Raw genomic sequence first — 24137 nt, 5'->3', positions numbered from 1 at the left:
TAGAATCTTCATCGTTGGTTGAATGGGGTAGTTTAGATTGTTAATGTGTAATGATATTGTCGTATTTTGTGCGTGTGGCGAGGCTATGAAGAATTTAGTTTTTTCTGAATTGAGCTTCAGTTTGAAATCTGTGGTCCATTGATCCATTGTGTTTAGCGCTTCAGTTGCTATGGGGGTGATTTCGGAGGGGGATGCTGTAAACGGGATTATGATTGTGAAGTCGTCTGCATAGCTGAATACTTTTATGCCTCGCTGGGTTAGCTTCGTGCCTAGTGAAGCTATATAGACGTTGAAGAGTAGTGGGGATAGTGGGGACCCCTGTGGAACGCCTGATGGGTTTCTCCATGTTTTAGAGAGATTGTAATTGAAGCGGACTTGATAGGTGCGGGTCGTAAGGAAACCTCGGAACCAGTCCAGCACTTTGCCTCCGATGCTGATTGAATCTAAACATTGTAGTAGTTTTTTGTGATCTACCAAGTCGAAGGCTGAGCTCATGTCGAATTGCATCACTAAGGCTTTGTGGCCCTTACTAAATAAGTTACGTAGGTATTCTAAGATTGCTGCCACCACAACCTATAACAGCAGCCTCAAAGTATTAACAAGTACATGCTTTAGATCTATTTGCAGTTATTGCTTCCACTGTATGCAAATATATCTCATGAATATTGATTGTGTAAACCTTGAAGACCCAACTGAGTTGTAGCCTTTGAAAAACCATGGTTGCCCACCCTTGATTTAGATTTTCAACTTTTTGCAGATGACACTGATTTGTATGAAGGATGATCAGATGGAAGCTATGTCCAGTTTTAATGGTATTTTGTATACATTAATTGGTTGTTATGATTTGATTCTGAATTTACATAAGTCATCTTCAATGTGGTTATCTAGGAAAAAATAAGCTTTTAACAGTTAAACCTATTAGATAACCTCAATGAATTTTAATCTCAAATAAACTCTGTGGTTTGTTCTTGCTTTTTTCATCTAAAAATTATTCTTTCTTATATTCTGTAATCTGGTAAAAATGGTTCATGCATTGATTACTAACAGATTGGATTACTGTAATTCATTATATCAAGGGCTGCCCAAAAATAGTCTGAAAAGGCTTCAGTTTGTTCAGAACTCTGGGGCCAGTTTAATACTGGGAAAAATAAATTTGACTATGTGACTCCTGTTCTCATGAAGTTACATTGACTTCCAATTGCTGCAGGAACTGCATTTAATTTGTGTTGTGCCTGGTAGTTAAAGACTCTTCATATGGGTGCCTCATTTTATCTTTTGGATAAATTGGAGGGATATGTTCCCTCTAGAAATCTGTGTATGTCATAGAAGTCTTTGTTTCAGATGCCTTCATTGAAAGACAGAAAACAGAGAGTGGGTTTAAATGGTCAATATTCTCAATGAAAAGGGTAAATAGTGGGGTTCCAAATCACAAATTATATATGTAGGATTCTGAGAGAATAATCAACCACCACTACAAACCTCCCAGTTGATAAATTCAAAAATGTGTCTTCTATGAGAAATCAAATGTAAGTATATTCTTCTTCTCTATAGTGTCTTCTAATATTGTATGTCTTTTAACACCATTAAACTAAGGCCACCAGTAAACACATTTCTCTTTTAAGTGACCTATTTCTATAGGATGAAAAAGACTCAGACACCCATAAGTATGCAGGCTATACTTGAAAGGGAGATCACCTCACTGGCTTCAAAAAACCTCCTAGTGTTACAGTATCTATGCTTGCTTCCACCAATTTATATTTTGCATTTGGGTAGGAGGCATGGGGCATGGCAGGAAGAAAATTTAGTGTTTGCCATTTTATTGGACTAATACATTTCTCAATTAGCTTTCAGAGGTTAAAACCTCTTTCTTCAGGTCAGTAAACTATACTGCTGTTACAGTATCCCTGTCCTGACCTGAGGAAGGGAGTTTTGGTCTTTGAATTAGTAAAAAATGTATTAAAATTAGTCCAATAAAAAAGATCACCTTATTTCCATTTTCTATTAATAAATGATTATCAACACAGCTACAATAATACTTTATCCTAAAGAAAAAATAAATAAATAAAACAAATAGAATTTTTTAAAATACCTTTTTTGTCTGGTTTCTGCTTTCCTCATCTCATCATTCCTTCCATCCACTGACTGCCCTTTCTCTGCCTCTTCCATATGGCATCTTCTCTCTTTCTATGCCTCTTCCAGAAACTGTCTGCTTCTCCCTTCCATCTCTCCCTCCCAGCAGATTTTAGCATATCTCTCTCACCTCCCTTCCTCCCCTCAGTTCTGGTATCTGTCTCCTTCCCCCTTTCCTCCTCCCAGGTCTAGTATCTGTCTCCTCCCGCTCCCTTCATGCTCTGGCATCTCTCTCTCCCCTCCCTTCCTCCTTTTCTTCCCCGGTTTTCCTTCTCAATTTATTTTTTGCCTCTGTCTAAATTCTTACTATTCAGTCCTCAATTTCCCTCCTTCATTGTGTCTACTTACAGCTTGCCACCTCTTTCACTCACCCCTTCCAGTATCTAACTCTATCCTCTTCCCCCAATCCAGCATGCACCTTTTTTCTTTCTTCTCCCCACTTAATTCCAGCATCTATTCCCCTCTCTCATCCCCCTTTCCATTCAATGCCTGTCCCCCCTCCCCCACTCTTCCATTCAATGCCTGTCCCCCCTCCCCCACTCCCCATACTTCCATTCAGGGTCTGCTCCCCCTCTCACCCTCTTCCCACTTCCATTCAGTGTCTGTCCTCCTAAACCTAAAGCACCACTCAACCTCTTCCTGTTATTGGGCCATCTCCTTTCCTTCCCCTCACCTTCACAGTTGCTTTCTAAAACCGAAGTTCTCTCTCTCAGACGGGCCCTCATGGGGAAGCCATTATCACAAGTTGCATGTATGCGGCTCCCCCTTAGCTTTTCCTCTGATGCAACTCCCGGTTTCTGCAAGATCGCATCAGAGGAGAAGCTTTGCATCAGCCGCACGCATGCAACTAGTGAGGGCCCCTCTGTGAGAGAACTTGGAAAAGCATCATGAAGGTGAGGGGAAGGGGAAGAGATGCCCAGACAGCTGCCCTGTTTGCCTTCCCCTAACGCCGGTGAGGCCCCTGATGTTTTCAGGCCCGAGGCACGTGCCTACTGGGCCTACCCTTTAATCCAGCCCTGCTCATGTTTCTAATTTGTTATCTGTTGTTACAGCTGTTGAAGGAGTCTGGGACTGGTTTTCCTAAGTGTTGAACTAAGTTTTCTCTTTAATAAAATGCTGAATTATGTTTAGCTGCAGACCTAACTTTATCTCATGTTCTAGCTGCCTGTACTGGGTGTTAGCTTGGACATTCTAACTTCTTATGGCTATCTCAGCATAAACGACATGTAACAGAAAGACTGCAGGGCTTAGATAAGTGACCTGCTAATGACATGCTAGTGTGAGCTTAGCACCAATGATTGTTAAGAAAAGTAACACGTGAAAAGTTTTTTCTAGAATTCAGTTGTATAGCCAGAAGAATGTATAAATATCTCTGTAACTTCCTGTTTTCAGGACTTCTGAAGCCAGCTTGGAGCTCAGGAGTCGCATATATATGCTAATAAACATCTGTACTTTCTTCAAGTCTCTAAGTTTTGTGGCTGCCCAAAGTGATCTTTCACTGTTACGAAAGACAGTTTAGCTTTTCATCTCCAACTGGAAGATCTGGAAAACGTATTTTGTGCAGGGAATTTAAGACTTATGAATTTCCCAGCTAGAAACTATTTAGCTCCTCTTGAGCTTTTTAAAATGTATTTAATATCATTATGCAAATTTCTCCAGAATCATTGGTAATTGGAAGCATTTGTTATTTTCCAATTGCCTCATGAGTAGTGAATCAGGAAGAAGAATTAGATTCAAATGAATTCAACCAATAATTTGGATGCTTCTAGGTTTGTAGAATTAGAGGCCAACAGAAAAAGGCGAGTTTGGTTCTGGCCAAAACCAAATGTGCAGCTTGGTTTTGGCCAGACCCAGAATTGTAACTGAAATTTGCCCCGCCTCCACCACCACCGCTGCAAGTCAACCTCCCCCACACCTGACAGAAAACATATTCCCCTCCACTTGGGCCATTCCACCTTCATCCCTTCCACCTTTAGGCCATCCCTAGGCCTACCTTGTAAAGGCCCTGATGGTCTTTGGGTCAGGAGCATCCCAAATTGCTTCTGTCCCCATGGTTTGCACTCTTACAATGGTAGACGGGACTTCCCATGGCAGCCTCCTTGTGGATGCCATTTTGTAATTGCAAATAGCCTCAACAGCAGTTCCTGCTCAGTCCATTCCCAATTCCAAAATAGCAGCCACAACCTCCCGCAGGTGTCTCATGAGGCTGCAGCAGGAAGTAACAATTGCCATTTTTCCAGTGCAGCTGATGGGGGCAGGAGGAACTCTAGATGCACCCGTCCCAAAGACACTACTAGACCAGAAGGACCTTTATAAGGTAGGTCTGGGGGGGAGGGGGGAATGGTGGGCAGCTGGGGGGGGGGGAGGGTGTTTGCTGTGAGGGAGGTTGGCTTGCGACAGTAGTGGAGCAGGGCTACTGTTTCAAGTTTCCACTGAAAACGCACAGGACCCAAACCCAGATTTCAGGTCGGTTTCAGTGCCAAATCTAAAACCAAAACTGAAAGTTAGTTGGCCTTTACTTAAAATCCTCATATAATTTGATTGATAGGAGAGAACTCTATTCAGTGTTCTCCCTAGCGACTTTCAGCCGGGTGCTCCGCCCAGCTAATTTAAGTGAGCGCCCGGTGTGAATTTCAGACAGACAGTCTGGAGCGGCACTTGTTAAATAGTGAAACAACAATTACCTTTCCAAAATCTAGTCGACAGACTACAGCAGTTCTCATTACAGAAGCTCACAAATCTCTGCAATTTTTTGGGCTACTCTTTGGCCAGTTCCGGAACTCCTATAGCTGAGGGGCTTTTTTTTTTCATTGATTCAGCTGCAGCACAACAGGCCAATCACAAACGACCTTAGAACTCTGAGATCGTTTGCGATTGGTCCATTGCACCCTAGCTGAGCCAATGAAAATTCTGGCGGCGGGACCTTTGACTTTGAGAAAGACCTGTGCCGCCGTCGGTAAGAGAAGAGCGCCAACACTAAATAGCCCTGATGCGGCAGCTAGTGGTGATCAGGCCGCAATTCGAGCCAGGGCTCGGTGGACATGAACATGAGTTATTTGAGCTTCATATCACACCACAGCTCAGCTTCTAGGAGTCGCACTTCTACCTGTTCTGCCTGGGCAAGAACAGCATCTTCGTGGACGGGGTCTTCCAGAGGAGGTGTGCACTGGCACTGCAGCTGCCCAGGCAGTAAGTGCACCGGTCAGCTTACCGGGGCAGAGGGGTAGGCTTTGTGGCTGCTTGAGCCCGGGCAAAGGTCATTTCCATTAGGGTTTAGAGTTTTGGAAAAGTTGGCTCCTGTAGTCTGGATCAGGAGGGGGCTGCTCCCCCACCCCCTACAGAAATACATGCAGTTCCCTCGAGCCTGTCCTGTGATGCATCTTCATAATTCTGTGTGGTTGCATGTGATCTTGTCTATCTCGGTGGAATCCTTTTCAATTTGATTTAGGGATTATTTGGGGCAACCACTTTGATCTTGTACTTTAGCTAAGCGGCATATAAAGTATTTAAAGTAAACTTTAGCAGCACTTTTTAGCCAAGTACCAGGTCTATATATGGACATCTTTTTTTTTTTTTAACATGGACACCCCTTCCCCTTCTGCAATCAGATTTGCACCTCCATTTTTTTCTCTTATCCCTAGTCCTACCAAACACACACCTAGACCACGCCCACTTGCCCTATGAATGCACTGAAGTTTTAAATGTCCATATTCATTGTAAAATCAAGATTTGGATGTCCTTGCAATATGGACATCGAAATGCTGTTTTTCAGATGTCCAAAACAGGAATAGAGCTTTGGAAATAACCACCTTATTCTTTTAACAAATATTTGCCCTTTTTGTGGCTATAATGTTATTTCCAGATGTGGTCAAACTTACTTAATTAAAAGCCTTTCTGAAGCTAAATCCTAAAGCTTTAGCAAAATAGGCAACATTTTTTCCTAAAGTTTCCCTGTAAATAAATGTTTGATCGCATATGGAAATAATTTCTATACTTTTTTGGATCCTACACCCTTGGATAATTTCTTTTTCAATAAATCTACTATTCAGAGTAAAAATGTGGTTCAGTAAGTTAGGCGGGAGAGATCTTATTGAAATGGTTTTTTTAATAGTTTAAGTGCCTGTGTTTTTTATTTACTACATATGTTTGCAATATTATCTTGACTTCTCATGCTTTCTGTGTGATTCTCCCAACTCAAACTTGCTTTTTCATTTAGGTATCAGTAAGCCCCAGTAAGCCCCTTTCCTCTATTATCTTCTCATACTTTCTAAATAAACAGACCCATTGCCACCACAGAATAACATACATATATCACTATTACCCTTCCAATGATTTACAATAAATTATATTGCCACTGTAATTGAAAAAATATATATAGTCTTTTTATATATTTTTTTTCAATTACAGTGGCACTATAATCACGAAGGAGAATTCAAGATGGTGTTGAGTGCAGACGCCTGAGAGGGAGGCTCCATGCAGCCGACTTTCTGATCACTGTGTAACAGCCTTTTTCCCTGATTTGTCATAGGAAAGAGAAAGGGAGTCCCGCGTTCTATCCCTCCGGCAGCAGTGACCCCTTCTTAGCGGCTGAGGCAGATGACTTTGTCCGGAGCTTTTTCTCACAATTCCTACCTTGGGGGAGAGCCTGATGTCTGTGGGTGAATCCAGCGTGCAGTCTGACCAAGCATCATTGAGCCTGGATCAGCAGCTTGTCCCGCCCCAACCCAGAAGCAAGCCGGTGGAAGGAAAGACTGAGGTAGTGGAGCCCAGAGTGGAAACGCCGAGCCTTGGCGATGGAGGGTCCCCTGCTCTAACCCCTGTTGGAGAAGGAGCAGTAGGAGCATTACTACATCTACCCTATACCGGGACAGAGGTGAGGGGTGCTTCAGGGGGAAACACCATCCAATTTGGTGTATTGGAGAAGCCAGTAAAGATTGACTTAGAAGCTTTATGGCAAGCCAAATTGGTTATGGATGCTAACCTCAAATTGTCATTTTTAACTTTGAGTACTGACTATGGGACTATCCAGTGGCGTACCAAGGGTGGGGCGGGGGATCGGACCGCCCCGGGTGCACGCCCAAGGGGTTGCACAGCCGGCCGGGTCCAGAACCTCCTGGGGCCTGCACTTCAGCGCGGCTGCCGGTCCACCCCTGCGGCCAAGAAAAAGGCTAAGAAGCCGGCAGGAGCGGCGAAAGTGTCCTTTAAGGAGCACCCTCCCGATTTGGCTCTATCCCGCCCCCTTCATGATGCCACAGCATTCTCAGCCATTGGTTGATCCAGGCAAGGTCGAACAATGGTTGAGAATGCTGTCCGGTGGCATCACGAAGGGGGCGGGATAGAGCCAGATTGGGAAGGTGTTCCTTAAAGGACACTTTCACCGCTCCCGCTGGCTTCTTAGCCTTTTTCAAAATGTAGCAAGTGGCGTACCAAGGGCGGGGGTGTATGCCAAAAAAATGATGGGCTGGGGGGTGTCAAAAAAATGATGGGTCGAGGGGGGGTGTCAAAAAATGATGGGCCGGGGGTATGTGTAAAAAATTACGGGCCCCGGGTGTCACATACTCTAGGTACGCCACTGGGACTATCTTTTCGAAAGTTGAGCAACAGGGTTTGGTTCTAAGAAAGGTAAATGAAAGGTTGGAGAAACAGGAAGAAAAAATTTCTGAAATGAGAGCATTAGAACTTTAACTGGTGAAAGAAAGATCTTTTGTGGCAAGGAAGATGGAAAGTTTTGAAAACCAACTAAGAAAAAATAATTTGAGACTTTTAAATTTTCCTAAATGTCCTTTAATTTCACCAGTGGAGATGGTTAGCAAATATTTTAAAGAAATTCTTGCTATACCATCATAAAATTTACCTGCTATAGTAAGGGCTAATTACCTTCAGAATGAAATTAATGCTGATAGAAATTAATTTATCAACTTTTTTGGAAAGTTCACTTCAGGTTATAACAGAGAGAAGAACTCTGCTGATAACCTTAGCCTTGGAAAGCGATAGCGAATATATATTACGATTGTATTTCCGACATATAAATGATCAGTTCTAACGATTGTATATTTCCAGATATGTCTCAGAGATCCCAAAGGTGGAGAAAGGAGTTCTTGGCGTTAAAGCCAGGAGTCCTAGCCTTGGGAGGAATTTTCTTGTTGAAGTTTCCTGTAAAATGTTTTATTACTTATCAGACTTAAGAATTTCCTCTTTTTTTTTTTTTTTTTAGCCCAAACAGCTGTTAGAATTTATAGAATCAAGAGAGGCTGGTACATTGTCATAAACCGGCTGTAGGATACGTTGAGCATTGCTGTTTCTCATTTGAATATTTAGATTTCCTATGTTTTAATTTTCTTGACTTCTCTCACAATATTGTGGACTAAATACTGGAGTAGTTATTTCTTCATTTTTCTTTGTATTTTCTTTGAAATTATGGATCTGTTTCAAGTTGTATTATACTTGATTGTAAAGAAATAAATACTAAATAAATAATTAAAAAATATATATAAAACACTCTTTGTAGACTGTGGAATAGTAGCTGAAAGAATTAAGGACTTCCAAATACAGTAAAACCTTGGCTTCCAAGTAACTTGGTATGCAAGTGTTTTACAAGACAAGCAAAACATTTTATTACATTTTTAAACTTGATATATAAGCAATGCCTTGCAATACAAGTACATACAGTATTTTGTATTAAAGTTTTTCGGTTGTGGAACGAATCATCTGAGTTCCCATTATTTCTTATAGGGAAATTCACTTTGATATACGAGTGTTTTGGATTACAAGCATGGTTTTAGAACAAATTATGCTCGTAAACCAAGGTTTTACTGTAATGAATTTCAGTGACAAAATTAATGTCTAGTCCCAATATAGCTGTTATCCTTTACACACATATGCAATAAATTCTTAAATAAAAAAAGAAAGAAAAGCAGGACTACAAGTCCCTGCATGCAATGAGGTAAACCCAGGTCTGGATCAACCCTGTTGAGCAAACTGGAGCCAACTGGCAACCCTAGAGCTAAAGACAGATAAATAGAGGGAGGCTTCTTCATGTCCTTGCTACTAGTTTTAATTAATGCTTTTAATCTATGCCTTTGTTTGTTTATCTTTTATGAAGGTATGATAGAATAGATTCAGTCTTATCTGGAAATTGGCATTTTCTGCTTTTTCAGAAATTTTTATTGTAGACAGCTCTAACATGCTCATCAGCTAGAGCAGTACAGAAAATCTTCACTAAACATAAAAAAAAGGGAAGAATAGGACTTGTGGGGACACCCTTAGCTTTTGAAAAGATGCGAGGCTACAGAAGGCTGGCCCTCAATGTGGCCAACAAGGGACAACAGCATTGTTGCAAGTCTGGAGTTGGAGAGGCAATTATGTTAACAAAGCATGATTTCAGACTCTCTCTTTGGAAGAACTGCAACATTAGAGCAGGTAACAAAATGTTAAGTTTTCCCACCTTGGTTGTGCTTTGGTATAAATAGCTTTAGCACATCCTTCTCTGCTCACAATCTCTGGTTGGGCTCTAGACCACATGTGTCAAACACAAGTCCTGTGGGCTGAATGCGGCCCGCGGCAATGCTCCCGAACTTCCCCTTCTCACAGGCCAGCATGAACTCCCACGCCGGTCCATCGCCATCATGCTGGAAAGTCTGCTGGAAAGGACTCAGTTTTGGAGCTCCTGCCTGCATTGTCCACACATAGTTCGCTATGGCCTTGTTCCCCAGACAGCTGAAGAAAACATGAAAAAGTATGCATTCTTTGGGTCTCCAGCTCATCTGCGATTCGGCAGAGTTGTCCGTGGCTCTCCCTCCTGCCTTCTGTCTGCTGCGGTCCACCCGGGTGGAAACAGGAAATTGCACATCATTGGAGACAGACTGTGGCAGGCGAAAAGCAGGAGGGGGAGCCACGTACAACACTGCCAAATCACTGAGGCCGGCAAATTCCTCGGCTTAGCAGCGACATTGGACCGGTGCCAGAGGGAAAGATATGCCAGGCTGGAGGGAAAGGTATGCTGCGCTGTGAAGAGAGCGACAAGAAGGGAGAGAGATTGGACCTGGGGTAGTGTGGAGGTAGAGGAAAAAAGATACTTGAAGTGAAAACCATTGGGAAGAGAAAGGAAGAAATGGTGGACCTGAGCGGAGGGGGGGGGGGGGGGGGAGGGAGGCAGGCAGGCAGACAAGGGGAGAGATGGGATGGGGGGAAGTTGGTTAGTGAAAAGGAGAGAAATTGGATCTGGAGATGGAAAATTGATAGGGCTGAAAATTTAAAAAGGAGAAGGATGAGACAGAGGGTGAGATTTGAGTGGACAGAGGCAGAAAAGAAAAAAAGGAGAAAAATCAATATGTTGGAGACAGGGACTGGAGCAAAAGAGAAGAGGAGAAAAAAAATGGACAGCAGACACTGGAAAAAGAATTAGAAGATAGACAAAATCAGAAAGAGAAACTGGAACTAAAAGCAAAATGACCAGACAACAAAAGGTAGAAAAAATAATTTTATTTTGTGATTACAATGTCAGATTTGAAATGTGTATCCTGCCAGAGCTGGTTAGACAGCAAGCATGAACTAGGACCTAAAAGTGAGGATATTTTGTATGTAACACATAGCTAGCATGGGGTTGGAGAGGTTATATCCCTATACTTCTACTAAGACTAACCCCTTCCTTTACTGGCACGCAGCGTAGGTTTTGGCGGTGGCAGCAATTGATCTGATGCTCACAGAAGTCTTGTGAGCATCGGAGCAGTCACTGGCGCTGGGATCCGTGCTGTGCATCAGCAAAGGAGAGGGTAAGTATCTTAATAAAAAATCTGGCCCACGACTTAGCCTGTTTTAGATTTCAGCCTGAAGGAGAGGCAAAACACGGTGAAGAAAGTGCTGGGAATCAGAGATTTTTTTCTGTAAACGCTTAGAATCGGTGATTTCTCTTTGCAAGCTGATGTAATTTGGGGGGAGGAGCCAGCAAGCTAAAAACCACAAATCATCAAAATCACGATTGCTGAAACCGCGAATATGGAGGGAGAAGTGTATTGAAGCAGTTTGGATGAAAACCACCCAGTATCAGACCTTCATACAAACCCATACTAGAGTTCTTGAGGAACTGAAACTAGTACTTGGTGCAGGGGGTGGATCAGGCCATTTAGAAAAGCAAACAAGGCTTTTTTTTTTTTTTTTTTTTTAAATATACTACCTACAAGCCCAAAAGCTTTGTAACCTGTTCTAGTCTCCTTTGGGAGGACAGGCTAAATAAATAAATAAATTGGAGGGATCACAAGCTAAGGGCCCCTTTTACAAAGCCATGGTAGCGATGCACTGAAGCCCATTCAATTCCTATGGCCTTTGGTGCATGTACCAAAGCAGTATCACTACCACAGCTTTGTAAAAGATCTCCTAAGTTTGTACCTGAGGCAATGCAGGGTTAAATGACTTGCCCAAGATTTGGGATTCCTTCGCTCTCAGCCTGATTCTCTAACCATTAAGCTAATTCTCCACTCAATGTCTATTTAAGATTTTTCAACTTACCAAGATGGCTTCAAGATCCTCTGTAGACTTATTGAAGATGGAATTTAAAGTACTTACAAAAAGTTCATCTGAATCGGTAGCTTTCCATTTACCACTTGGAGGAAGAAGAGAACATAGTCCTTCTTTTGGGCAGGAGGAGCTGGAAGTAAACTCTTTGTTCCAGATTTTGCCGTTTCATTTGATTTACTGAAGAATCATCATTTACATCTTGCTTCTGTTTTTACTTTTAACTGCAAGATGTAACTAGGTACAAGTAGTGAAAATTGGTGAAATTACTACTTCAGTAAAAGTAACAAATATTATCCTGTACTTCTTTACAAGTAAAAGTAATAAGATTTTACTTCTAAGTATAGTAATTAATTATATTTACTTAGTTACTGTACAGCACTGCTAAAGGCAGAGTGGTAGTATTTAAAATGTGGAAGATTAACTCCACCTTTATTTGTGGGAAATTTTAGTTTGCTTAAGGCGATTCTTGGAGTTTTCTTGTTCCATAAGAATGTAGCTAACGGTCGATGTGTTTTACTAAACCACGGAAAAACTTCGTACTGTGGGCCGGCGAGGTAAATCGATGCTCATAGGAATTGAATGAGCGTCAGAGCATTTACCTCACCGGCTTGCGGTAAGAAGCTCTTGCATGATGTAGTAAAAAAGAACCTAGTAGTTTTAAAAGAACAGTATTCAAACATAAAGACATACACAGTGCACAGAAATGGCGTTTTGTTTTTATTGGGGAGTGGGGGGTCCATGTCAGAGCTGGGCTGTACCTGCTCAGTTGTCTCATCACAGTTTTCTTTCTCGCCGCAGTGCAGCTAATTTGTGCAGGCATTTCCCACTGCAGCTTCAGGGATCCAAAGTACAGTGGTGCCTCACACAACGAACTTAATTGGTTCCAGGAGCAAGTTTGTTATGCGAAAAGTTCGTTATGTGAAACGCGTTTTCCCATAACAATACATGTTAAAAAAAATAATTCGTTCTGTAGCATAAAATATGCTAAGATGACATAAAAAAAGATAAATTTGTTATTATTTTTATTTAGATACATCTAAAAACATAATTGTTTTTTAAAACAACACACATTTTTTAAATTTAAAGACAGACTAAGTAGAGTCTAATTTTACAGTGAGAGAGGGCAGAGTCTCAGCGGCAAAAACTGGGACTTAACTGTTCATTTTTTTTTTTTTTTCTAGCATCGGGGAAGCGGCGAGAGTAGCTCCGCCCCCCCAACGCATCAGCAGTAGGCGCCGGGCCCCTGCGAGCCAACGGTTCGCCACTGCACAGGGAGCCAGGCGGAGAGAGGGCAGTTAAGCGCAGTGCCTGCGCGGAAGGATGCAGCTCGGGCGACTTCGTTGTGTGAAACGAAGTTTGTTGTAGGAAGCAAGACATGAAGTTCGTTGTGCGCAGCGTTCGCTGTGCGAGGCGTTCATTATGCGAGGCACCACTGTACATTGTCTCCCTGCAGCAGCAGGCAGCTACATCCTGCAGCAGGCAGAAGAACTCAGGCCTCCACCAGCAGCAGTAGCAGCACTGCATACCCCCACTGCAGCCCAATGAGTTTTGTATGCAACTCAGAACTTGTATATTTTAAGATTCTTGCTGCTTACCTCTGCTTAGGGTTACCAGATTTTCCCGAAGGAAAATCCAGACCATGGCCACACCCCCAGTCCTATCCACGTCCCGCCCCATCCCGTCCCCTTAACCTGTTTGTGCATTGAGACAGCATCCGTGCTTGAGCGGATGTGACACGATGATGTTGCGCATGTGCGCATTACATCACCGCGTTGCATCCATGTGTTCGTGGATGCTGTCCCGAGGTTGGAAGCTTTTCAAAAACTGGACAAAGTGCCGGGGTTTGAAAAGTCGTCCGGACCCCCCAGACATGTCCTCAAAAGGACATCTGGTAACCCTACCTCTGCTCCCAGCTGACAAAAGGGCCAACTGTCCCTACCACTGTTCTCTCTAAGGTACAGCATGCACAACCACACAGTGTTCTTAATGTGACCATGCATCATTCCTGAATCTGCTACAGAAGTGTAGGAGTCTATGCCACTGAAATCAAATGAAGCCGCAACTGCATTCTTAAGTATAAGTTGTACTGAAGTTGGGCATCTGTAACTCGGGGACTGCCTGTATATCAAGAATTAATTAAACTTGAAACCTAAAGCACCCACAGAGCTAGCTCCAATGCACACCGCACTTCAGCAAAGATGTGTTTAAAAGGCAAAAGATCCAAAGGCAAATTTAAATACTTTAATTTGGAACTACTTAGAGATTTCTTGGTTGACTGGTGAGTTAATTAGGAAGAATTGTTTGATAAAACATTGGAAAAAAATCAAACCCTTTAGGTTTAGTTTTTGACACACAAAGAAATTAAGAATTGTGGGAAGAGGAGAAAGACTATTCATTATGAAAGCAATTATATCAAGTGCACACTGCATTTTGCAATAAAGGATACTGGAGGAACCCTGAACTTACTGGCACTGGTGAAATAACCTACTTTTCCTGATGATGACAGAAAGACAGGAAGCATTTCAATCTCCCATAAGAAAAAAGGGTTTTCTATTGGGAAACCTACATTATCACACTAACGCCACAGGCAAGAAGTCTTCTCCTTAAGCTGCAAGAGATGGAAGGCTGGGTAGATGACAAACAGATGGGAAGGATGATGAATAACAGCTGCTGACACTATCCAGCCATTAAAATCCCTGGAGGAAAGAGGAGGGGAAGGTGGGTAAAAGATGATGGGAGGGAGGGAATAGGGATGTGAAATGGAATTTCCGCAATGTGGTAAGGAGATTCACAAAACACAGGATCTTTTACCCATTTTGATTAGATAACAATTAAAGAGAAGAGGGGCTATGAAATGTATTTCGGGTGGAAGTTCTTCTCTTTTAGAATGTTAATGGATGTGTTGCTCAAAGTTGTGAATTGCATTTTATTCTTGGTGGTTTATACTTCGATTTTATACCTCGATTTTCAGAAGGCTTTCGACAAGGTGCCACATGAAAGGCTACTTAAGAAGCTGTGGAACCACGGGGTGGGAGGGGATGTGCACAGATGGATCAAACACTGGTTGTCGGGTAGACTGCAGAGGGTTGGAGTAAAGGGTCAATTTTCTGACTGGCGGGGAGTCACGAGCGGTGTGCCACAGGGATCGGTGCTGGGGCCGTTGCTTTTTAACATATTCATAAATGACCTGGAAAAGGAGGCAAAGTGTGAGGTTATAAAATTCGCAGACGATACCAAACTGTGCGGCAGAGTTAGGACCAGGGAGGAGTGTGAGGACCTACAAAGGGACCTGGACAAGCTGGAAGACTGGGCAAACAAATGGCAAATGCGCTTCAACGTGGACAAATGCAAGGTCATGCATATAGGGAAAAAGAACCCGTTGTTCAGCTACAAATTGGGGGGGGTATTGTTGGGAGATAGCAGACTCGAGAGAGACTTGGGTGTGTTGGTGGATGCATCACTGAAGCCATCTGCACAGTGCGCAGCAGCCTCGAAAAAAGCCAACAGGATGCTGGGCATCATAAAGAAGGGCATAACAACCAGAACACGGGAAGTCATCATGCCATTGTATCGAGCGATGGTGCGTCCGCATCTGGAATACTGCGTTCAGTATTGGTCGCCACACCTCAAGAAGGACATGGCGGTACTTGAGAGAGTCCAAAGGAGAGCAACGAGAATGGTAAGAGGGCTGGAACACTGCTCATACGCCGAGAGGCTGGAAAGGCTGGGGCTCTTCTCTCTGGAGAAAAGGAGGCTCAGGGGAGATATGATAGAGACCTTCAAGATCATGAGGGGCATAGAGAGGGTGGATAGGGACAGATTCTTCAGACTAAAGGGGACAGCAAATACAAGGGGGCATTCTGAGAAACTGAAGGGAGATAGGTTCAAAACAAATGCAAGGAAGTTTTTTTTCACCCAGAGGGTCGTGGACACTTGGAATGCACTACCAGAGGAAGTGATCAAGCAGAGTACGGTCCAGGGATTCAAACAGGGATTGGACGGATTCCTGACGGATAAAGGGATCGTGGGATACTGAGGGAGGAGCTGGGATGTAACACAAGTATAGAATGTTAACCAGGTAATGAGTATAAACCAACCAGGTCGTGCATGCGCAAGACTGGAGGGCTAGGACTTCGATAGGAAGGCAGGACTTAAACGAGATACCAAGGTGGCAAGGGAGCCCCTTCTAGTGATTCAGACAGGTCGTGACCTGTTTGGGCCGCCGCGGGAGCGGACTGCTGGGCAGGATGGACCTATGGTCTGACCGGCAGAGGCACTGCTTATGTTCTTATGTTCTTATGTTCAATAAAAGAGATTTTAAATTAAATAGGCAGTTTCCTCCTACAACTTTGGGCCTGTAACTAATCAGTATTGGGGCTGGGATCCAGTGCCACAAATCTTCATTCACAATTAGTTGGGGATTTACTCCCTAATTTTCTATACTTCCCAACTGACCCAGCCCAGTGGCAGTCTTCTGCAAGAGGAGGGAAGGAGCAAAACATGGCAGGGCTTTACACTAGGGGACTTTTGAGAGCCCAGTAATCATGCACCCTAAGTCTTACCACTGGGCAGGCAGTGAGCCATCCTTTGTACCCATGACCCATGTTGCATTTTCCTGGATCCAGACGCATCAGATAAGGCTGCTACAGTCAATCATTCTTAGACATCTTGACTGATATTTCATTACTCTTACACAGCTAATGTTAGAATGGCGATCAACAATGTGATGTCAAAATGGTCATGTGCACGTCATAACATGTACACATAGAATTAAACTTATCGGTCTATCATCCTAGAGATAAGTAAGTATGCCTAAATAATTCTGCAGCATTTTGCATTTTATTACACTGAAATCAGAAGAAAAATATGATTATTTTCAGCATTATATTAAAATTTCAAACTGCTGCGGATAAATTTTATTGTGGGTCAGTGGGTCAAGGACACTGGACTGTGACCTGCATGACCCAACCAATATTGTTGACCCATTTGAACCATTGACCCAATGTCAACTCTGCCACTGAGTGACTATTTTTTTTGTTGGACCATGTGGTTCATTAGTAAAAAGCTGTAGTATGGGGGATATGTTTATTGTTTGGGGGATCTTTTTTATAAAAATATTTTTGTGACCTGTTTATGATTGAAGAGGCCCCAGAGAAAGGCTATATATACCAGATGGACCCCTGTCAAGAGCATCCTCTGGAGCTACACAAACAACAAGATGATGAGTCCTATAAGGTAGGGGAAAGAATTATCTTGAAGGCCCATACTCTTTATAGCCTTCTAGGTCTTTAGTTATCACTCTGCTCTCCACCTTGAGAGGGTGTTACTGTAAATGAATCAACTCCACGGTTAGGTAACTACAACTCTGAAATTAATAGTTATCTAATAGGGGTCATATTCATAGAAGTCAATATTCAAGACGAGTAGAACTTGAGGTACAGTAGTTTCAGTGTCTTCTATAAATGTATGGTAGTTTACTCAACAGCTTTATTCTCCTTTTCTGACAAGGACCGATTCAACTTAGGGATCAGGTGAGGCCCTGGTCCAGAGTGATGGTGACAAAGTCACCAAAATCCCAGACTTATCCACCTTCAGACTTCTAGAGGGATAGATGCAGGACTGGGATTTTGACACACTTTTTCATCAGTGCCTCACCTGATCCAGCAGGAGGGGGGAGACGAGAGAGAGTAGGGGGAGAAACTAGATCACAGGTTAGGGGGATGAGAGAGATACTAGTTTGTCAGGGTAGGCGGTGCCAATGCAAAGGTTTGATCAGGGCATCACAGTCCATTGAGCTAGCCCTGCTTATACTACTATTTATTTATTTATTTATTTAATTAAAAAAATTTCTATACCGTCTATAGCTTAAACAGTTTACAAAATCTTACATACATAAGTTTTAAGACAATATATAAAAAAACAAATAAACATAATCAGATCCTCAGAAAATCAGCAATCAGGAAAAATCAATGCCTAAAAAAAGGCTTTTTACAAACAATTGTGTTTTGAGTGGTTTCCTAAATGCAACTCTATTACCACATTTCCATATCTGCCCCACAAGTGAGTTCTACAATTATACCTCTGCACAACAAAAGGTCATTGCGCTGGTTTCTATGTGTTTTGGGTAGACATTTGCCTTTAATAGTGCTGAAATTTCAGAGTGCAATGATCTATTTGGTTGGTAATTAGCCATCTTACTCTTAAAGAGTTCAGGAATAGCACAGTTACTTACCGTAACACAGTGGTCTCAAACTCAAAGCCTTTGCAGGGCCACATTTTGGATTTGTAGGTACTTAGAGGGCCTCAGAAAAAATAGTTAATGTCTTATTAAAGAAATGATAATTTTGCATGAGGTAAAACTCTTTATAGTTTATACATATTTCCTTTTGGCTAAGTCTTAATAATAATATTGTAATTTATAGCTAAAGAGACATTTGAGCAAGAAACTGTTTTATTTTACTTTTGTGATTATGATAAACATACCGAGGGCCTCAAAATATGACCTGGCGGGCCGCATGTTTGAGACCACTGCCGTAACAGGTGTTGTCCAGGGACAGCAGACAGCTATTCTCACATATGGGTGACGTCATTGACGGAGCCCGGATGCGGAAGCCTCGCAAGCAGACTTGCTTGTAGAAACTAGAAGTTTTGAGTCAGCTGCACCGCACATGCGCGGGTGCCTTCCCACCCAGCGTAGGGCGCGTCTCCTCAGTTCAGATAGCTAGCAGAGAAAGCCAACCAAGAGAGGTAGGTGGGTTGTGAGAATAGCTGCCTGCTGTTCCTGGATAACACCAGTTACGGTAAGTAACTGTGCTTTATCCCAGGACAAGCAGGCAGCCTATTCTCACATATGGGTGACCTCCAAGCTAACCAGAATGGGATGGTGGGAGCGTTGGCAATTTAGGAGAATAAATTTTGGAATACTCTCTGGCCAAAATGGCCATCCTGTCTGGAGAAAACATCCAGACAATAGTGAGAAGTGAAAGTGTGAACCGAGGACCAAGTAGCAGCCTTGCAAATTTCCTCAATAGGTGTAGATCTGAGGAGAGCTACTGAAGCTGCCATAGCTCTGACTTTATGGGCTGTGACTACTTTTTAGGTGTAATCCAGCCTGGGCATAGCAGAATGAGATACAAGCAGCCATCCAGTTGGAGATGGTACGCTTAGAGATCGTATGTCCCAACTTGTTTGGATCGAAAGAAACAAAAAGTTGAGGAGCAGTTTTGTGTGGTTTGGTGCGTTCCAAATAGAAGGCCAAAGCACGTTTACAGTCCAGAGTATGAAGAGCTGATTCTCCAGGATGAGAATGACGCTTTGGAAAGAACACTGGAAGAACAATGGATTGGTTGAGATGAAATTCTGAAACCACTTTAGGGAGGAATTTAGGATGAGTATGGAGGACCACCTTGTCATGATGGAACACAGTGAAAGGTGGATCAGCAACTAAAGCTTGCAGCTCACTGACTCTTCGAGTAGAAGTGAGGACAATGAGAAACACCACTTTCCAAGTGAGATACTTTAGATGAGCCGCAGACATTGGTTCAAATGGAGGCTTCATCAATTGAGCAAGAACAACATTGAGGTTCCAAACCACAGGAGGCGGTTTGAGAGGAGGTTTGACATTGAAAAGTCCTTTCATGAATCTGGAAACCACTGAATGAGCAGAGAGGTTTACCTTCAATAAGCTGTGAGGGGAAGCATGGCCTTGCGTCACCGTGGGTCATGTTTGGGGGGATGGGAGGGGAAGCATGGCCTTGCATCACCGTGGACCATGTTTGGGGGAATGTTATAAATTTAAAGACTTAACGGGAGCTGGTTTCGACACCGAATAGCTCCCTGGGGGTGTGTGAATATGCATTGGGAGTTTGTTGATTTTTGGACACAGATTGTATTGTAAGTGAAGATAATATTCAGATAGATAATAAAGCTGCGGCCAAATATTTATTCCAATAAAACTGAGTTGTGTGATTATTGATTGATGGTGATCAGCTTTCAGTTGCAGGTGACAGGAATGCGAATGCTAATGTTATACATGGCGACTTGGTTGTCCGTCCGAATGAGGACTACCTGGTCATGAAGAAGATGCTGAAAAGCATTGAGAGCCTTCAAAATCACTCTGAGTTCCAACAGATTGATGTGATATTGACGATCTGTACTGGTCCAGTGGCCTTGTGTAAGGAGACCATCGAGATGAACGCCCCAAGTGTAGGTCGAAGAATCTGTCATGAGGACCTTCTCATGGGGGGGCGTTTGAAAAAGCAAGTCTCTGGAGAGATTGGAAGAGAGCATCCACCAACGGAGAGACTGCTTCAATGTAGGAGTGACTGTTATGTGTTGAGAAAGTGGATCGCAAACCTGTGTCCATTGAGATGCCAGGGTCCACTGAAGAATTCTGAGGTGAAGTCTGGCAAAAGGAGTCACGTGTACTGTGGAGGCCATTTGACCTAGGAGTACCATCATGTGTCTCGCTGAGATGGAAGAGCGGGAAGACACTGTATGACAGAGTTGATGGAGAGCTTCCAGACGTTGTTGCGGAAGGAATGCTCTGAGTTGGACAGTATCCAGGACAGCTCCGATGAATTGTAGATTCTATGAGGGCTGAAGTTGGGATTTGGGAAAGTTGATTTCGAATCCCAAACTTTGTATGAACCACGTAGTCCGTTGGGTCGCTACAATAACCCCCTGAGATGTTGAATCTTTGATGAGCCAGTCGCCTAGGTAGGGAAATACCTGAAGACCATGGTTCTGTAGAGCTGCTGCTACCACTACCAGGCAGAGGGTGAACACTCTGGGAGAGGAAGCGAGGCCAAAGGGCCCCACCCGAAATCTGAGATATTGACGGGAGGCCAGATGAATGGGAATATGAGTGTAGGCCTCCTTGAGATCTAGAGAGCATAACCAGTCGTTCTGATCTAGAAGGGGATAAAGAGATGCTAGGGACAACATTCAAAATTTTTCTTTGACTACAAATTTGTTGAGAGCCCTGAGATCCAGAATGGGTTGCAGATCGCCCATCTTCTTCGGAACAAAGAAGTAACGGGAGTAAAAGCCCCTGTTCTGCTGTTCCAAAGGAATTGGTTCGATGGCATGGAGACGAAGCAGAGCTTGAGCTTCCTGAAGAAGAAGGGCGGTCTGGGATGGACTGGAAGGATACACTCTTGGAGGAAGCTCTGGTGGAACCTGAGTGATGGACAGCACCCAGAGGTCGGATGTAATTAGAAACATAGAAACATAGAAATTGACGGCAGAAAAGGGCTATAGCCCATCGAGTCTGCCCATACCAATGACCTACTCCCTGACTTTTACTCCCCTATTGATCCCATGTGAATATCCCATTTTCTCTTAAAATCTGACACGCTGTTGGCCTCAATCACCTGCTGAGGCAGCTCGTTCCAATGATCGACCACCCTTTCGGTGAAGAAGTACTTTCTAGCATCACCCTGAAATTTCCCTCCCCTGATTTTCAGCGAGTGTCCTCTGGTTATCGAGGGCCCTGTAAGACTGAAGATATCATCTTTCATCTCTATACGCCCCGTGATATACTTAAAGGTCTCAATCATGTCCCCCCTCTCTCTTCGCTCCTCCAGCGAGTACATCCGCAGTTTTTTTAGTCTTTCTTCATATGTGAGATCCCTGAGCCCCAAGACCATCCTGGTAGCCATTCGCTGAACCGATTCAATTCTCAACACATCTTTCCGGTAGTGTGGTCTCCAGAATTGAACACAATACTCGAGATGAGGTCTCACCATGGATCTGTACAGTGGCATTATGACTTCAGGTTTTCTGCTGACAAAACCCCTACGGATGCAGCCCATCATTTGTCTTGCTTTGGACGAAGCCTTCTCCACCTGATTTGCAGCCTTCATATCATTGCTAATGATCACTCCTAAATCACGTTCTATCGTGGTACTGGACAAGGTTTCACCATTTAGTGTGTAAGTTCTGTGTGGATTTTTTTTGCCTAGGTGCATTACTTTACATTTTTTGGCATTGAAGCTTAGCTGCCAAGTTGATGACCACTGTTCCAACTGTCGTAGGTCCTGCGTCATAAAGTCAGGTACACTGCTTTTGCCTACTATGTTGCATAGTTTGGCGGCGTCGGCAAACAGTGATACTTTTCCTCTAAGTCCTTGGGTCAAATCTCCTATGAATAAATTGAATAGTATCGGCCCTAAGACGGAGCCCTGAGGTACTCCACTCGTCACAGCTGACGTTTTGGAGGGGGGTACCGTTTACCATCACCCTTTGAATCCTACCATCTAGCCAATCCTTTACCCATGTAGTGAATGTATCTCCTAATCCCATCGATTTTAGTTTGTTCAACAGCCTGCGGTGTGGGACGCTATCAAAAGCTTTGCTGAAGTCCAAATATATCACGTCTAGGGACTCCCCGGCATCCAGATGACTGGTCACCCAGTCAAAGAAGTCAATCAGATTAGTTTGGCAGGACCTTCCCCTGGTAAATCCGTGTTGGTGTGGATCACGTAAGTTTTCTTCGTCTAGAATTTTGTCAAGATTCTGTTTGATCAGTGTTTCCATGAGTTTGCACACTATGGATGTAAGACTCACCGGTCTGTAATTTTCTGTCTCTGTTCTGCAGCCCTTTTTGTGAAGTGGAATTACGTTAGCTGTTTTCCAGTCTAGGGGTACTTTTCCCGTGCGCATGGAAAGATTGAAGAGCACGGCTAGTGGTTCAGCCAGAACTTCACTCAGCTCTCTGAGTGCCCTGGGGTGTAGATTGTCTGGTCCCATGGCTTTGTCTACTTTGAGTCTTGAAAGTTCGTGGTAGACGCTACTGGGTGTAAACTCGTAATCATGAAACAGGTCATTTTGGATGTCTCTTTGCTGTAGTTGTGGACCAGCTCCCGGTGCTTCACAGGTGAATACTGAGCAGAAGTATTCGTTTAGCAGTTCTGCCTTGGTATTATCAGATTCTGCGTAGTTTCCGTCTGATTGTCTAAGGCGTACTATCCCATCTTTGTTTCTCTTCCTGTCACTAATGTACCTGAAGAATGATTTGTCCCCCTTTTTAATATTCCGTGCTAGATCTTCTTCTGTTTGAAGTTTGGCTTCCCTGACTGCTTTCTTGACAGCTCTAGATCTGGCCAGATAGTCTTCTTTTGCCTCCTTTTTTCCAAGATGTTTGTAGGTGATAAATGCTTCTTTTTTCTTTTTAATGAGGCCAGAAATTTCATTGCTGAACCATTGTGGTTTTTTGTTTCTCCGGTGTTTGCTTACTGTATTTATGTAGCGGTTAGATGCTTCGTTCAGAATGGATTTTATATATGACCACATAGTTTCCGGATTGCCAGTTTCTGCATGATTTTGCAGCTCCTGATGGACAAAGTCTCTCATATGGTCAAAGTTTGCGCCCCTAAAGTTGAGGACCCTTGTTGCTGAGTTTGATTTAGAGAAGCCTTTCCTGAGGTTGAGCCAAACCATGTTGTGGTCACTGGAGGCCAGCGTGTCTCCCACTGATACTTCCGAGACACTGTCTCCATTTGTGAGTACCAGGTCCAGTATTGCCTTTTCCCTGGTGGGCTCTAATACCATTTGATTGAGTTGTAATTGTCTGTCATCGGTGATAAAAATGATGGAGACGACCTCCTATAAGGGGAAGATAATTCAGAGACAGAACGGTGAAGGTTATGCTCTGTTTTAAACAGTCAAAAAGGCTGGGTAGCCTTAGGTGCAGCAGAAGGTTGAGATTTCTGTTGCTTCTGAGTCTGCTGTTTCTTAGGAGGAGGGTGAGTGTAAGGAGCCGTCCTCGGAGCAAAACGCCTCTGGTAAATGGGAGGAGGGCGTGTAGGCTTGGCAGGAGCTGGCTTTGGCTTAGGTCTGACAATAGAAGCAAAGGATTTTTCATGTTCAGACAATTTCTTGGTGGCTGCCTCGATAGATTCATCGAAGAGGTCATTGCCTGCACAAGGAATATTAGCCAAGCGGTCCTGAAGATTAGGATCCATGTCAATGGTACAAAGCCAGGCAAGGCGGCGCATTGCTACAGAACAAGCAGCTGCCTGGGCAGACAACTCAAAGGCATCATAAGAAGACTGAAGTAGATGTAATCTCAGTTGTGATAGAGAAGCAATGACTTCTTGAAATTCATAGTGCTTTTGAGTATCTAAATGAGTAAGAAATTTAGGCAAAAGAGCAATCAGGAACTCAAAATAAGTGACAAAATGGAAATTGTACTTGAGGACTTTAGAGGACATCATGGCATTTTGATAGATGCGACGTCCAAATTTGTCCATAGTTTTCCCTTCTCTTCCAGGAGGAACGGTAGCATAAACCTTGGAAGGATGGGATATTTTTAAGGAAGACTTCACAAGTAGGGATTGGTGAGATAACTGTGAATTCTCAAATCCCTTACAATGGAGAGTTTTATATCTGGAGTCTAATTTGCCTGGAACAGCTGGAATTGCATAAGGAGTCTCCAGGCATCTGGTAAAAGTTTGAGACAAAAGCTTGTGAATAGGAAGCTTAAGTGACTC

Source organism: Geotrypetes seraphini, chromosome 8, assembly GCF_902459505.1.
Source record: "Geotrypetes seraphini chromosome 8, aGeoSer1.1, whole genome shotgun sequence".
NCBI lineage: Eukaryota > Metazoa > Chordata > Amphibia > Gymnophiona > Dermophiidae > Geotrypetes > Geotrypetes seraphini.
Note: the sequence above shows the minus strand (reverse complement) of the source record.